Below are 16,297 nucleotides of genomic sequence, written 5' to 3'. Positions count from 1 at the left end.
AGGTTTAAACAGTTTGTTGGTAACGTCCCCTGGCATGTCACAGCCTAGGTGGTGGATGTGTAAAGGGATAGGGTGCAGGGTGGTTATGCAGGGTGCCCCAATCTAAGCAGAGCAGAGCTTCAAACCTGGCACACAGGCCTCCTTGGGCACCTGTACAGAGTCATTTATTGTGACTGGAGAACACTCAGTAACACTGGGTCAAGATTGTCCTGTAACACAATCTTTCCTGATACTGTTCCCAAGTCCCCTTCCTACAAGACTGGAGGTATTCCAGCCCATCCCGGGCCAGCTTGCGGTCACCACGCCAGGTTTCATCTGAGTGGAAATTTGTGCAGCCAGGAGACCTGGAAAAGGAACAAATATCCTTGCTTTTCAGAAACAAACAAAGGCAGACAAAAGGCTTCTGTCGGCCCCAACCCAAGACAAGTAGCTTGTCAGGCACAGCCCACACTCCAAATAACCACTGCTTCCTCCTGCCTGCAGTCACTTCAGGTCAGGTGGCCCACTCTTTGAGGCTGAGTTGTAGAGAACAGACCTCAGCACATACCCTGTGGGACAGCACCACACAGCGTTTCTAATGTAATGCATACTCTCAGGCAGACTCTCAGCCATGTATTCAAATGCATACTTGCACACACTCACACAAACCTCCAGGATCAGCACACAGCCAGAGCTCCAACTCTGTGGGCCTTTCCCAGCCAAACGACAGGAAAATTGCCCTTGGTCACCAGTGAGGCACTGTTGAGCCTGAGTGCTCTGTGGGCTCACCCCTACCTTGGACAAGGTGGATACTGAGCAGACACACCCAAAAGATTTCTCATTGATGAGCTTGTGGTCAGTGCTGCTCCCAAGTCTTGGAGCCCTGTTGGGAGGCAGGGGAGGCCATCAGCCCATGGAGCAGGCCCTGCCCACCCTCCTGTCCCCCCACCAAAGCTTTTTCATGGGAAGCATATGATCAAATGCAGGCAGCTTTGCAATGGATATACTTCCTTCTTGTGCTCATTCATTCATAAATGTTGAACAAAAGAGCCCTTTCCCTTGCTACATTTCTAATAGTAAAGATCAACATCAATATTTGTGAAGAGTCAATGTGTCATTTTTCCAATTAATTTCTCTCTGAAGTGTGGAATGAGCTGGGGTGCAAGACCCTTTTTATGGTTGCCTTAAGGTTAACGCTCTTGAGGGTGGGCTGGGGCTCACGATAACATCTTGACCTGTAACTAGTAATCTTAACATGGAGCTTGAGTCCTGCTTCTTCTCCCTTGTCCAGAACAATAGGGTGTCATGTGAGCTCCATCAGCTCATGGGACAGACTGCGGGGCGGCCACTGTGGCCAGGAGGGAGTCCAGATCTGTGTCTTTGCTTTACACTGAAGCTCTCATTGCATGTGATTTACGCTTAATCCTGGGAAGGCGAGATGTCAAAATTAGAGGTATAAGGCCTCTCCCTGCTAGACCCATAGCTCTAGTGGCTTCCCCTGGGAGCTGAGGGTCTTGGTCCCTGGGGCAGTAGTCCCCTGAGATGGGGAAGACACACTTAACCTTGGAGATGTACCCTCATGAGTCATCAGTAAAATGGACATCAGGATACAACAGGGGAACAGAGCAGGAAGGGGCAGATGGGCCACCCTGTGGAACATGGGAGGGTGTTCACCTGAGAGTGTTTGTAAACATTTTCATCTAGTTGAGGTATCAGTTAAGATGCAAGTAAAACCCAGCTAGAACAGGCTACACAAGAATGCAAGGCAGGGAGGGTTCAGCTTTGCTGATCAGCAACTTAACTTCTCAGTTCCCATGAGGCTGGACACAATTCCCTCCACCTGTCTCCAGCAGGAGACCCCCCTGCTCCCACACCCTGCTACTGAGCCCAGAAAGGCTTCCCACAGCCTCACAAGTCCCTTGTCCCATCTGCCAGCCCGCAGTGCCCGTGTTCTTGAGCTACCCTGTGCTGGGGAGGGGCCTCAACCTTCAGAAGAGGCATAGAGGCCGGCTGTTTGCTACAGTTGCCAATACGTAAAAACCCGAGACTTATCAGGAAAATCGTGACTTTCAGATCTTTCTGAACATGAGGAGACATGACAACGAGGCCTGCATTTCTGCATTCCATGACTCCATCTGGACAGGCCCTGCATATCAGGGTGAAGTACAAACAGAAACTTGAAACTTAATTGTTTTCCTAACTACAAAGTGACAGAGAATTCTGATAGTCCTTCTGCCCTTTGTCATTTGTAACTATCAAGAATTGAAATAAACAGCCAATGACGAGACTCCTGGGGCAAAGCCGGAGCCTGGGTTTGTTGTTACAGGTTGCATTCAGAAAAATAAAGCACAAATGGAAGATCTTTGCCTGCAAGAAGCTTACAATTGACTTGACTGTGTGCTTGCGAAAGCTGTGCTGGGAACACTTGGTGTCAGACTTGGCTACAGAGCTGTGGGAGAGCAAACGCGTGTGGTTTTAAGCCACTCCGTCTGTGGGGGATTTGTTGTAGCATCTCCAGGAAACTCATACACACACAGTCCAAATTCGGCAGCATATCGAAATACAAAAAGACATTAGATGGCAACTTGATCAGTCTGCTTATACAGAAAACTGATGTTCACAGATGTCAAACGTTTCACCGAAGTTCCGAAGATAACCAGTTGTTTTATTTGTGAGGGCCTCTGCTCTGCAGGCTCCTGTCTGGGCCCCATCTATATGGTAAAAGTGAGCCAGCATGTGGGATGCTAAGAAGACAGCTCCACAGGGTCCTGCATCCTCTCATATGTCAGGATTCCTGGGTAGGAGTGTGTGTGTGTGTGGGGGGGTGTCCTAGGACACTGGGCAGCAGGACTGACAGTGGGACAGGGCACAGGCACCCTAAGAGAAGAGCCTCATCTGCATCACTGAGCAGCAGGCCTGGCCAAGAGCAGATTCAGCCTTGTTGAGCTATGGCAGGTGCATTGCAGGTATTGTCACAAGGAATGAGGGGACATCATTATCTCATGTCTGTTTTATAGAGGAGTGATCTGGGTTTGAAGGAGCTATGAAACATGACATGAGCCACACCCAGTTCTGCTTCCAGACATCAGCTCTTCACTAATGGAGACCACCTTCCATAAGACGCAAGCCTGCAGTGCATGGTGGGAGCCCAAGAGGGTTGTCACATCACCACCACCCTAGCAGTCTGGCCCTCCAATGTACATTTTTTTGTAGTGTGTTCTCTGCTGGCATGGTATTGCTCTGAAAGGTGTCCCCTTTCCTCAGTACCCCATGGAAAAGACTGCGTTGCCTCCTGTGGCTTATATGCCATTTTCTGTACTTATTTAACCTCCAATAACCATTTTCAAAATTGAATCTCTGTAAATAATTTTTTTTCAAAGGCCCTTTTTCAGTCTTAGGGAGCAGGAAGCAATATTCTTTTAAAAACCAATTAGCCACACATTTTTGCTCATTAAATAAATATTTTTACTTTGGACCTAATTGATTTTTCAGATACGTGGAACAATGGACTGAGTCACTTGTTTGCAGGTCTGCAGCCCCTTTCCTCTCCCGACCTTTGAAGTCCATGGGAGGTGGCCACACCTGGCACACGGTGGGACCCAGTCCTATCCCACAGACACATGCCTGGATTCTCACCAACTTCACGGATGTTTAGATACTGCCTTTTAACTTGCTAACATATCCCTTTTCTTGGAACCCCATGACATGCCCTGCAGAGAAAAATGCCAAAGGGATGAAAACATCTGGGAAAGAGTGCCAAGAAAGTTTGCCCCCAGGAGCTCCTCACACAACCACCACTCTTGCCAGCTCCTCCCAGCAATGTCAGCCCAGTGTCTTTACCCAGCCTTGTTTATGAAGCCTCGACTTGCCTTGTTTCCTGACATCTCTTTCTCTATTTCATGGCTGCCAGTACCAATGGAAGGTAGATGAGTGAGGCCAAGACTTCTCTAGAAGAAGCATTCATTCATTCATTCATTCATTCATTCATTCATTCATTCATCACGTGTTTATTGAGTGCCTACTTATTCCAGGTCTTGCTTTAGGTGCTGGGTGTAGAGTGGACTTTTGACTACAGTGAGGGAGGCAGGGACTTGGGCAGCAGTCAATGCTACAGCATGCCTGAAGGTGAGGTGTTCCTGGAAACAGTGAAGAGGGGAGCAGGGTTAGGACACGAGCACTGGGCAGGGTCCAAGTTGCACAGAGGCAGGAGAGGCCTGATCACGGAGACGCTGTTTGAGTAGGGACCTGCTACTCGACCGGAGGCGTTGCTGTCTACACTGGGGCTCTTGGGGAAGAGCAGGAGAGGCCCTGACACAGGTGCTCAGGGTCAGGGGCTGGTGACCATGGCTGGCTACGAGGGTAGGTGAATGGGACATGCACTCCTGTCCGCACTAGTGCTGGCCTGCACTGACTGGCATCAGCACCTCTTGAAGCCAAAATGCCAAATAAGTGTTTGTTTTTACCCTTTCTACCATTTTCTTCTTGCTGGGATTATTTTTCTGCTGATTGCCATTAAATCCATGTCCCACCTTATCTTATAGTGCATTTGGCCTTTCTCTACTTCTATACATACTGACAGGGTACCAAATCAAATGATGGGTCTTACAGGAAATGTATTTAATTTAGTTTAAATAAATGTCACATGAGTTATTTAATACTCAAATGGTTCATTTGTCAAATGGTTCATTTAATACTTTTGAACAGAAATAGCCATAGGAATAAATAAATAAAGATTTAGAGTAGAAAGCCAAAGAAGCAGATGAATGTAAACAGGTATATTAATAGAATTGGTGATATTAATAGAATTCATTTATGTAATTTATTTCCTAATTTTTGAAGTGAGCTTAGGACTGGCTTATGGGCTAATTTCTAACCCACACTAAGGGCTGTGTGTCATTAAATCCATGTAGCACATAAAAAAGATACACTAGATAGAAAAGAGATGAAAACCATAACTTAACATTTCAAAAGGGACTAAAAAGAAACAAAATGATTTAAGCTATAAAAGAAGAACATAGTGATTCAGAATTAGAACATTTTACCTTAAAAAAAGTGTTTAACAATGGCACAAATGACCTGGGGAAAAATAGATGAAAACAACTTGGAAGTGAAGTGATTGAAGAAAGTATTTGAAAAGGCAAATGACTAAACTCAGGAAAGAATTTAAAATATTTTTAAAATTCAGAGAAGACTAAACTAGAAGGATCATAACAGTGAAAAATCACAATGAATATTGCCTTAAGAGAAATAAATGAAACAAAGGCTATGTTTCAAAGTAAAGAATGAAGGACAATGAGGGAAGGACTAGAGGAAGTGGCCTGGAGATGGGCAAAGAAGCCCATGGACACACTTGTCCTTGAAGAAGAGAGCAAAGCACAGACCAACAGCACAAGCGTAATTCAAGAAAACTTTTCTGGAAGAAGAAAAACCAGCTGAAAATATATATGACAATGAGTGCATCATGTCCTGAAAACCGAGGCAGAGTGACCGGCATCAGGCATCTGTTAACAAAACTAGTGGGCTTTACAGAAAAAGAGAGGTTATGTGGTCATGAGACAAAGACTAGCTCACTTATAAAGGAAAGAAAATCAGGGTCATCTTTTTGGTAGGAGTGACATTTTCAAGATAATCAAGGAAAGAGAATATAGGCCAGGGACTTACATTCAGCCAAACTGACCCCAGAGTGTAGACAGAAGAGCTTCAGACACATTGTGAATGTTCTTGAGAGCCTGGCGGAGGATCCAGCACAGCAGTGGTCAGCAATGCACCCCTAAGGGCGAGACGGGAAAGAATTTAGGCTCTTCAGGCCCAAAGGCAAAGTAAAGGGGCTATATAGGGCCTAACAAACCATTTAAAATGTAACTACTTAGAATGTAAAGACCATTCTTCCTTTGGAAGGGCTTGACTTTGCCAGGAGTCAGGCTGTGTTGACCTCTGTATATGAGAACTAGCCTCAGGAAACCAAAGTGACAGGGAAGGTGAGCTAGGAATTAAGATCTAGAATTTGGTATCTGGTTTTGAATTAAAGATTCTACATACAGAACTTGGAACCCCAAACCTGAACACAGAGTAGTTCATAATGCTCCCTTAGTATACTTTTATAGTGTCTGTGGGGATGTGGTGGTATCTCCTCTTTCAATACAGATATTGGTAATTTATATCTTCTCTCTCTCTCTCTCTCTCTCTCTCTCTCTCTCTGATAAGTCTGGTTAAAGGTTTATCAACTTTATTGATCTTTTCAAAGAATCAGCTTTTAGTTTCATTGATTTTTTTCTTTATTGTCTTTCTGTTTTTAATTTCATTGATTTATCTCTATTATTTCTTTCCTACTGCTTGCTTTCAGTTTAATTTGCTCTTCCTTTTCTAGTTTCTTAAGGTGAACGTTTTGATTGTTGACTTTTAATTTTTTTGTTTTAAATATAAGCATTTATTTTTTCTAATTAGCTTCTAATATAAATGGTTAATTCTATAAATTTCCCTCTAAACACTGTTTAGTTTTAATATAGTGTATTTTTATTTTCATTCAGTTCAAATAATTTCCAATTTTTCTGAGACATTCTCCTGAATACCTGGATTACCTGGAAGTGTGCTGTTTAATGTCCGCATATTGGGAATGAAAAAAGGTATACCAGACTGTGGACCAAAAAAAGGGTCACATACTAAACCTAACAAACTCTGGGGGGTCACATGGCAGGTCTTACAAACCCAGAGACTAAAAGTCACCACATAGGATGGTCAGACATAAAAATTACTAAAAGTGGGTCATAGTGAGCAGTCACATCTTAGGCTGGTAGCTTCCTTGAAAAGGTCAATCTTTACCTTAAGTAAGTCTATCTATTGTCTTTTTGCATCTCAGATAACACACCTTTGAAATGTCAGAGTAATCCCCCTTTTCTAGACCCCTCAGGGCACAACCTCCCACTAGAGCACAAGACCACAGACCCCTTGTTATTTTGTTTCCCGCATATCATCTCTATGTGCTGTAATGTTAATTATTAATTATCCTGTACCCACCACTGTAAAACAAGTATGTGTCTCTCCATTGGTTTTTATCCAACCCTAGAGATTTCTCCACTTTGCTTTCTCCTACCCCCTTAATCTACCATCAGTGGATTTCATGTAATTTACCCTCCTTACAGCTTCTCCTTTGACTCTAACATATAAAATGAGCTGTAAAACTCATTCTTCCGAGCATTTTCTCAATCCATTGAGATTTTGCTTCCCGGAAATTGTCATCAGTTTGGCTCAAATAAACCCATAACACTTTCTTAGGCTCAGCATTCTTTTGTTGACAAGACAAACATCAATTAAATAAAACTCTTCAAATGGCCGCATTAATGTTAGACAAACAGACATCAGAGCCAGGAAAATTAGTAGGAGTAAAGAAGAGAAATAGGCCACTGTGATTGCTCAGATATCTACCATTTCTCCTGATTTTGCTTCCTTCCTGCACTTTGGGTTTCTCTCTGGTATCATCTCTTTCTACCTGAAAGACTCCTTAGCAAGTCTTCTAGTGCCTTCTGAAGTAGGCATACTGGCACAGACTCTCAGGGCTTCTTTCCCAGAGAACACCTTCACTGGCCTCACGTCTGAAGGGTGCTGCTACTGGACACATAACTCTGACCCAATGGTTCCTTAGTTTGTCAGTTTAAACACGTTACTCCATGTCCTTCTGGTCTCTACTTGCACTGATGAGAAACCTGCACTTGTTTGGATTATTGTTCTGTGTGGGGCACTGTGCCATTTTTCTCTGATTGTTTTCCTAGCACTAAGTTAATTAATTTAAATAAACACTCTTTTTTCAACAAACACTTTATTGAACACCTGTCACTTGATGGACATGGTGAGAAACTGAGCTCTGTCAAGGGGTAAAACAGACATGTAACAGATGATTGGAAATCAAATGCCCTCTCTGGTCAATGAGCCATCACTTCATATGGAACTTTGGGGAAAGATCGGTATTAGGTCTAAAGACTTTGGGTCCAGGTAGATGATAACATTGGAGGTTTATGGAGAAGAGGAAGCACCCTGTTGTGGGTTGAATGGTGTGCCCCACAAAGATATGTTCAAATCCAAACCTCTAGTACCTATGAATGTGAACTTATTTGGAAATGGGGTCTTTGCATATGTAACTAAATCAAGATGAGATCCTATTAGATTAAGGTAGGCCCTAATGCAATGACCAGTATCCCTGTGAGAAGAGGGAAACTAACACAGATACATGCAGAGGGAGGTAGCTACATGGAGATGCAGAGACTGGAGTGAGGTTGTTACAACCCAAGAAACACCAATGATTGCCAGCAACTTTCAGAGACTGAAAGAGGCAGAAATGCTCCTCCCCTAGAGTCTTCAGAGGGAGTGTGGCCATGCTGACACCTTGATTAGACTTCTGACCTCCAGAATATGTTTCTGCTGTTTCAGGCCACCCAGTTTGTGCTAATATGTTATGGCAGCCCTGGGATGCTCATACACACCCCTTTTCTGTATGTATATGCCTCTTTTCCTTTAAGTCCTATAGGCCTGCTTGGGCAAAAGCTGCAGGGTCCCACACCTTGCTTTTCAGCATGGTTTTCTTACTGAGTTAGAGAAAGTGACTCTAATCAGCAAGCACTGACCTCCTAGGAGACACAGATCTTCTTGAGCCTTGGACCTAATTCGATGGGTAAATGACTTGCTTGTGATTCCAGCCACCTTAGATGAGAACCAGCAAGAACACAGCCAGCCAGAATCCCTATGACACAGAAGGCACATTGATGAAAACAGTGTTCTCTGTGATGGGAACATCAGTAAAGACATGATCTCAAATGATGGATAACTCTAGTGGTCAGTACAGGTCTGAGCCTGAGTGATATGTGGGACACTTCACAGAAAAGAGCATATAATGGTTAACAGGCTAGTCTGTGCCTTCTACCACATAACTAGAGCCAGTGCCAACAGATAAGTTGGAAAATGCATAAACTGGAAAAAAGTCAACCAAGGGAATTCAAATTAATTTAAACTAACCATGCTGCTAAGGATAACTGGAAAAGAGCAAATACAAACATATTTGCTTGAAAGCATTGTGAGCTAACATGGCTGGGTAGATATAATTAATCAATAGCTGAGATAAATATGGGTCCAGATAGGTGACCTTAGAATTTGGGGTCATGTCTTTTGTGGACTGTGCCAATTCCATAAAGAGTGGCTAAATATCAGAGCCAGCCTTTTGAAAGCACTGTGGGATCTGGAAAACAAATGTTGCCATTAGGACACAGTGGGACAAAGGCTCTGGTGTACACCTCTAGCTGGGGTTGAGAACCTGCATGGCCGCTCTTGAGCAGGGAGGTGGACTGAGGTAAACAGCACAGACTTGAGTCATCTGGGTGGCCCAGAAAATCTCTCCTTGATACTTGAATCAAGGTGACACCACACTGTTGGCTTCAGGCTCTGAGAAGAAGCAAACAAAAATCCTCACTGGAGGTAGAGAAATTATATTAGGCTCAAAAATACAAAACTCCAGACAGAGTGTCTGCATACAATAAACCACCAATTGCATGATCTTAAAGGAACACAATGCATCAGAAACAACTAACAAGAAGTAAACACTACAAAAGTCCTGGTATTGGAATAATCATGCAAAGCCTTTAGATAGTAATGCTAACTATATTCAGTGAGATACATATAAGACTGAAGGTTCCAACAGAGAATTGGAAACAATAAAAAATGACATGGCAGATTTGAACAAGAAGCCAAACAGAAATTCTAGAATTTTACTACAATAACCAAAAATTAAGAGCACACAAAAAATAGGTTTAATAGAAGAAGATTAGTAACAATGAAAGAGAGATTTTAATGAGATGAAAGATAGATCAGAAGAAATTATCCAGAATGAAGTTAGGAGACAAAAGAAAGGAATATAAAGAAGAGAGGGTAAGAAAACAGAAAACACAGTGAGGAGGTCTAATATATGTATAATTAAAGTTGTAGAAGAAAAAATTGGACATAATGGATCAGAGTCAATATTGAAAGAGATAATGGTTGAGAAATTTGCAAAGGTAGGTAAAGACATCAATCTACAAATTCAGGGATCACAAAGAACTCCAATCAAAATGAATTAAAAAGAAAGTCACAGCTTAGGCACATTATAGTGAAACTTCAGAGAACCAAACAAAGAGGAAAATCCCAAACACAGCTAGAGAACAAAGTAAGACTACTTTAAAAGAAACAATTTGATATACATCTAACTTCTCAACAGATACAATGAAAGATAGAGAACAATGGAATAATATCTTTAAATGCTGCAGAAAAGAAAAATTAATGCCCAACCTAGAATATTACATCCAGTAAAAATGTCACTCAAGAATAAAGTTAAAATAAAAACATTTTATAATTAAAGACAAAAGGAATTAAAACTCCTGGGAGAACAATAAAAATATTGGCAAAGCAGTGGGAAAAAACAATCTTTTCAATAAATAGTGCTAGGTTAATTTCATATCTACATGGAAAACAATGAAACCGACCCTTCACCTGACATGGGACCTCTCCTCTGAGCCTTAAGACTGACCAGCTGCAGCTAGTTGGTTTCCCTCCCCAAAGGTCTGAGTTTTAAAGTTTTAATAATTCCAACCTTTTCCCTTTGTTCCCTTGGCCATAAGCATAGTAGTTCCTACCTCCAAGATACCTTTTAGTCCTCTGTAAACTTCATACCCAGTTAACAATCCTTTATATTTAATTCCCTGTATTCAAATAATTGCTTTGTTTTCTGTTTTCTGACTGTGCCCTCATGGATACATGAGGCTTATGACTAGTTATTATTGACTAAAATGGTAATATCTCACCACATCATTACAAATGAACATTCTTTTTTTGTTGTTGTTAATCCTTGATATTTTTTCCACTGATTTTTTAGATAGAGTGGAAGAGAGGGAGGGAGGGGGACAGAGAGAAACATCCATGTGAGAGAGACACATCAATTGGTTGCCCCCCCCTCACACCTCCTCACGGGGGCGGGGGATCACACCTGCAACCCAGGTATGTGCCCTTGATCAGGAATTGACCTCAAGACCCTTCAGTCCACAGGATGATGCCCTAACCACTGAGCCAAACAAGCCAGGGTGCAAATGAACGTTCTTGATAAGAAAATTATTTTTTTAGGATGTCAAGGAAACACATCTAATTATACCTGAAACTTTCTTTCTTGGTTACAAGAGACTCTGACATGATACAGTCCTTTTCCTCTATCTTTAATGGCTTGATTTTTCCTTTATTCATCTCTCCTGTACCCGAATAGGCTTTCTTTATTGATTAGTGCAAACACTGTCCTCATGTGCTAAGATTTCCTACTGCTTTTCTCTTAGCTTCCCTATGGAACAGTAACTTCTTCTATAGTTCTATGGAAAATACTAAGACCACAATTCTTCATTAGTTCATTCATTCATTCATTCATTCATTTCAAAAGCATTTATCTTCCAAAGAAATTTTTCAGATTTTTCTTAAAAGCAAATGTTGTGCTTTTTTCTTAGAAACTGTGCAAGGTGAAATAGAAATGGGAATTACAGACAAAAATTCTGATAACAGCTCTATTACCAGCTAATTGTGTCTTCATATCTGGGGCAAGTTTCTGCCCTTGTTCCAAAGCCAGTTCTTTCTGCAGCAAAATACAAAATTAAACAGTGAAATTGTTAAGGTCTTGCCAGATATATAATTTTTATCTATAACATTTAGCACATTATAAACACATCAGTCATACAATAGATGTTTATTTAAAGTAAAGGAAATCCACCTAAATGGTCTCACTTTGCCATTGGCAGCCTCCTCAGTGGCCCCATGATCTTGCTCCTGAGTTCACACACTCAGGTAGTTGGTCTCATCACACTAGGTTGGACTGTCGCCAATGGGAAATGGGAGGTGTGAAGGGATGTCATTTCTGAGTTGGATGTTGCAGACTGTGTCTCTACCCTGAGTGCTGGCTCTGGGATGGCTGGTTCTGGGAGGTGCTCCAGCAGTCTCTGGAGAAGAACTGGGCCTCCTGCCAACCTCATGTGGGTGAGCCTAAGGACAGGCCCATAGACCCTAACTGGGCCTTCAGATGAGACCACAGCCCCAAATGAGAGCTTGACTGCCACACTAGAGACTCCGAGACAGACTAGCCAGTAAAACCACTCCCAGGTTCTTTGCCCACAGAAACCATGAGAAAACAAGTTTGTTGTTTCAAGCTACTCAGTTTCAGGGTAGTTTTTATCGTTGTTGTTGTTGCAGTAATAGATAACTACAATTTCAGTAAGATGATTTGGGTGGAGCCTAGGTGGTGGTAGAGCTATGTGGATGGTACCCTTTTCCTCTCTCCCTTGTGAGTGAGTGATGATTTGGGAGCTGTCTTTCTTCAGAGCCAAAACAACAATGTGTTCCCACTTGCGTTATTTATGGCTTAGCAAAGCAGTGGCATGACTGCAAAACCAGGATATAGATCACAGTGTCCTAAGGGGTAGTTGTAAAAGCACCTGGCTCAAAGGCGTGGCAGAGAAAGGAACATCCAGCTTAGCCCAATGTTTCTGAAGATGCTTTCCTGACAACGCAGGACCAAGCAAGATGGAATTACACTCTCTCTTTCTGCAGGTGGAAACCTTCTGAGCCGCTGAGCCACAAGCCAGACTCCCAACATGTTAATAACTGTGGGAACGCAGTGACTGCTAAGCACAATGCGTTCCCTCTGCCTCCGGTCCACGGCTGCCCCTGCAGCTATTGGTAGAATGAGTCACAGGCCAGCTCAGACCAACTCCTCCTCGGCGAGCTGCCCAGTGACATTTTTGTGGACTGGGAGATAGGTGCAACATCTCACTCTCTTTTGTTTTAAGGTGATAGGCTGAAAACATCATTATTTTTAAATCTAATGTCCACAAACATCTCACAGCATCTTTAAAGTAAATAGGTCACAGAGCAGTAATATTGTTTCCCACTCTTTGTGCACAAAAAATGATATGATGACAATGGGACCCTTCAAACAAAATGGACAGAGTGGAGAGGGAGGGCTCTGGGGTTAGTGTGCCTCGGAAACACTGAGCACCAGGGCTCCTTCTGGAAAGACACACAACACACATGAAGCGAAACCGTGAAGCAAAGAAATGTAGCTTTGTTCAGTCCACACCAAGCTGATGTGGAACTTCTCACCCAAGATGTCTATGCCCATAATTCCGGAGGGAAAATCTGCACTCATTGCTGGAGGAATGGCTGCTATCGAAATGAATCTCTGCCCATTTCTTCAGACATCTAATTCACCAGGTTAGAAAAGAATTTTGAATAGTTTCCCTCTGTTGGAAGAATAAAGACAGAGGTGGCAAAACCTGGATGGGAGGAAGAGCTTCAGGACTTTGGGTAGCTGCTGGGGAGATGTCCTTTTCTTTGAACTTTTACTCTTGGAGATCAGAGGACATTGAGGCCCACTGGGACTCCAGGTTGGTTTAAACTTCTGGTACCATCCAGGGAGAGTTGCAGGGTCTGAGTCTTTCGGGGCAGGTGTGGACCTGGCTGGTCAGATTCAGTGGGAGGATGGCATCCTGTCATAGTCCAGTGTGACCCTTGGCCCCGTGTCGCACACCCAATTGTCTGCCTCTCAGTGGCTTGTCTCGTGTGGCCCCTGTACCTCACTGAGCTTCGTGGGGAGAGAGCGAGTGAACACCTGTCCAGCACTTGAAACATTGCCTGGCAGAGAGCAATCTATATGTTACCTAGTATGTGAGTTTCCTTAAATTTTCTCCAACTTACATCTTCTTTTCAAGAATAATAATTAGCCCGGCCGGGCCTGGCCTGGCTCAGCAGTTGAGCGTCGACCTCGGATCCGGGTGATCGGGGTTCGATTCCCGGTCAGGGCACATGCCTGGGTTGCATGGGCTAGGCAGCCGATCAGTGACTCTCTCACCATTGATGTTTCTATTTCTCTCTCTCCCTCTCTCTTCCTCTCTCTGAAATCAATAAAGATATATTAAAAAAAAAAAAAAGAATAATAACTAAGCCCATGTACTAAAATTGGGAGCACATGGAGATTAATACAACCCTGTGTGAGGGTGGCAGCAGGCTTGTGAGTGTCCCATGTTTTTCTCTTCAGCCACTTCTGGCTCCCACCTGTGGGACAGCGTCCACTTCAAGGGGGAAAACTGGGCATGCCTTTGGGCCCTTTGGAAGTTACATCTTCCCTTTTCTACCTGTTCACTGTGCAATTGGTTGATTGTCTCAGGCGCAGCTGGTGGTCACCAAACACACAGCACCAATAAACCTGAGGATGATCTCCAAAAGGGAAGTTAAGGAATGAACAATACAAGTGTCAGAGCAGGTCAGTCCCAGATAGGAACAGAGTTGCAAGCAGGACAAGTGTCTGTACACATCTGTGTGTACAAGTGTGTGCGTGTGCAATTCTGCTTTGAAAATATAAAATATCCAATATAAAATATAAAATGCCCCTGTGCCATGTGTTTCATCTGAATGCTATTAGCACATGAGAAGCCTGCTGTAAAGCATGTGGCTCTCCTGACGGTATAGCTATTTCCTGGAGCAAACATGTCCCCTATGTCATATGCAGTCCCCACTTTTTATTATGACCAGAAGCCCTCAGCAGCTGTATTGAGGAGCCCTGGTTATTTGTAGAATGCCTTGCATCTGGGCACCCATGTTGGGTTTAAATCTGTTTGCCGCCTCAATGATTTAATAGGTGAAAGAAAAGACCATCTCTATTTTGGCATCTTGCAAATATACAAGTAAAATGTAAATTTAAAAAATTATAATGATAAATGGTATACATATTTAATTTTCTTCAAATCCTATCCATTTACCCATCCACTCATCTCCTTTACATGGTTTCAAAATGCCTGGCAGTTGTATACTTTCCACACCTGCTCCTGTGGCCTGAGCACAAGGTAGCACCCCTACCTGCAACCCCAAGGGCTAGGGTCACTGAAGCCTACCTCATGAAAGGCACTGCTTTATTTATTCTCTTCCTGCTTTTAATTCTGCAACAAACAAGGGCATAATACCCGTGTGAAGGCCCAGGAATTGAAAATATCAAATATCAGCAGAAATTGAAGAATTAGGAGAAAAGAAGGGAACACCTTTGTGCTTGGTGTCACGTGAATGCCCTAAAAGGGCAGAACAAATGTAAAGAAATCTTTAATACACACAAAATGAGACTGGATGAAATTCAAAACAAGGAAGAGCTGATCAGAGGAGGAAACTCAGTGCCCACCAATTTAAGGATTACAACAAAGATGCGATAGTTGCTCACATGTTCAGTTAACTAACTCTGCGCTCACTCTTGTGCCTGCCAGTGGAATCCCTGGCTGTTCGCGTAGAGGGTCTAAGGCTTGGTCAAAGATCCTCATACTGCAGAGGGAAGCAACGGTGACCGCTTGATGCAACCACTTGCTGGCATCTGTTGAACATCTACTGTGCACCAGGCACTGTGCCAAACACGAGCACTTCCCGAGGGGGGGAGGCGGGCCCGGTCTATAGGCAGACCCTTTCCAGTCAGCATGGAGTGACAGGCAGAGCAGGGCTCATCCAAACACAGTGAAGAATCTGGGGCCATTGGGCCAAATGTCCTCATCACAGCCCAGATACAGTGATGTCCTCAAGAGGACAGGTCTTGCCGGAGCTCACAGGGGCTGGGATCCAACCCACATAGTCAGAAATAGGACTTCAGTGTTCAGAATCGCGTCCCAGCCCTGAGCTGAACCCCGGGCACTGACCCTCAGGTACCCTATTTTGGGGGCTGGACCATCTTTGTGAAAAAGTTTTTGATAATAAATTCAATTTCTTCAATAAATATAGTGATGTCAATAGTGTTCAGTTCATTAAAGTTCTCACCTGGGGGGAAATATAAGGTTGTTCAAATTTTCTATTTCACCTTGTGTCAATTTTGGTAACTTGAGTTCCCAAAAGAATTTGTTTATTACATAAATTGTCAAATTTATCAGTATAAAATTTTTCATAATGTTCCAATATTATACTATTAAAATGTATAGAATTTGTATTGACATACTCTCTTATATTCCTGATAGTGGTAATTCATGATTATTTTTTCCTTTGATCAGTCTTGCTAGGGCTCTATCAATTTTATTAACCTTTTTAAAAAATAACTTGTCTTTTCTGACTTCTCTGTTTTATAATTTATTTTTTTCTCATCTTTGTCATTTTCTCTCTTTCTTATTTTGGATTTAATTTGCTCATCATTTTTAAACTTCTTAAGGTGAAATATTATAAACTTCTTTGAAAAATTTATCTTTTCTAAAGTGAACATTTAAAGCTGCCAGTTTCCCTTTAAGCTCATATTATAGATTTGATCTGTTATATG

This window comes from Miniopterus schreibersii (assembly GCF_964146895.1).
Source record: "Miniopterus schreibersii genome assembly, chromosome: 3".
Classification (NCBI taxonomy): Eukaryota; Metazoa; Chordata; class Mammalia; order Chiroptera; family Miniopteridae; genus Miniopterus; species Miniopterus schreibersii.
This window is presented reverse-complemented; position numbering follows the sequence as displayed.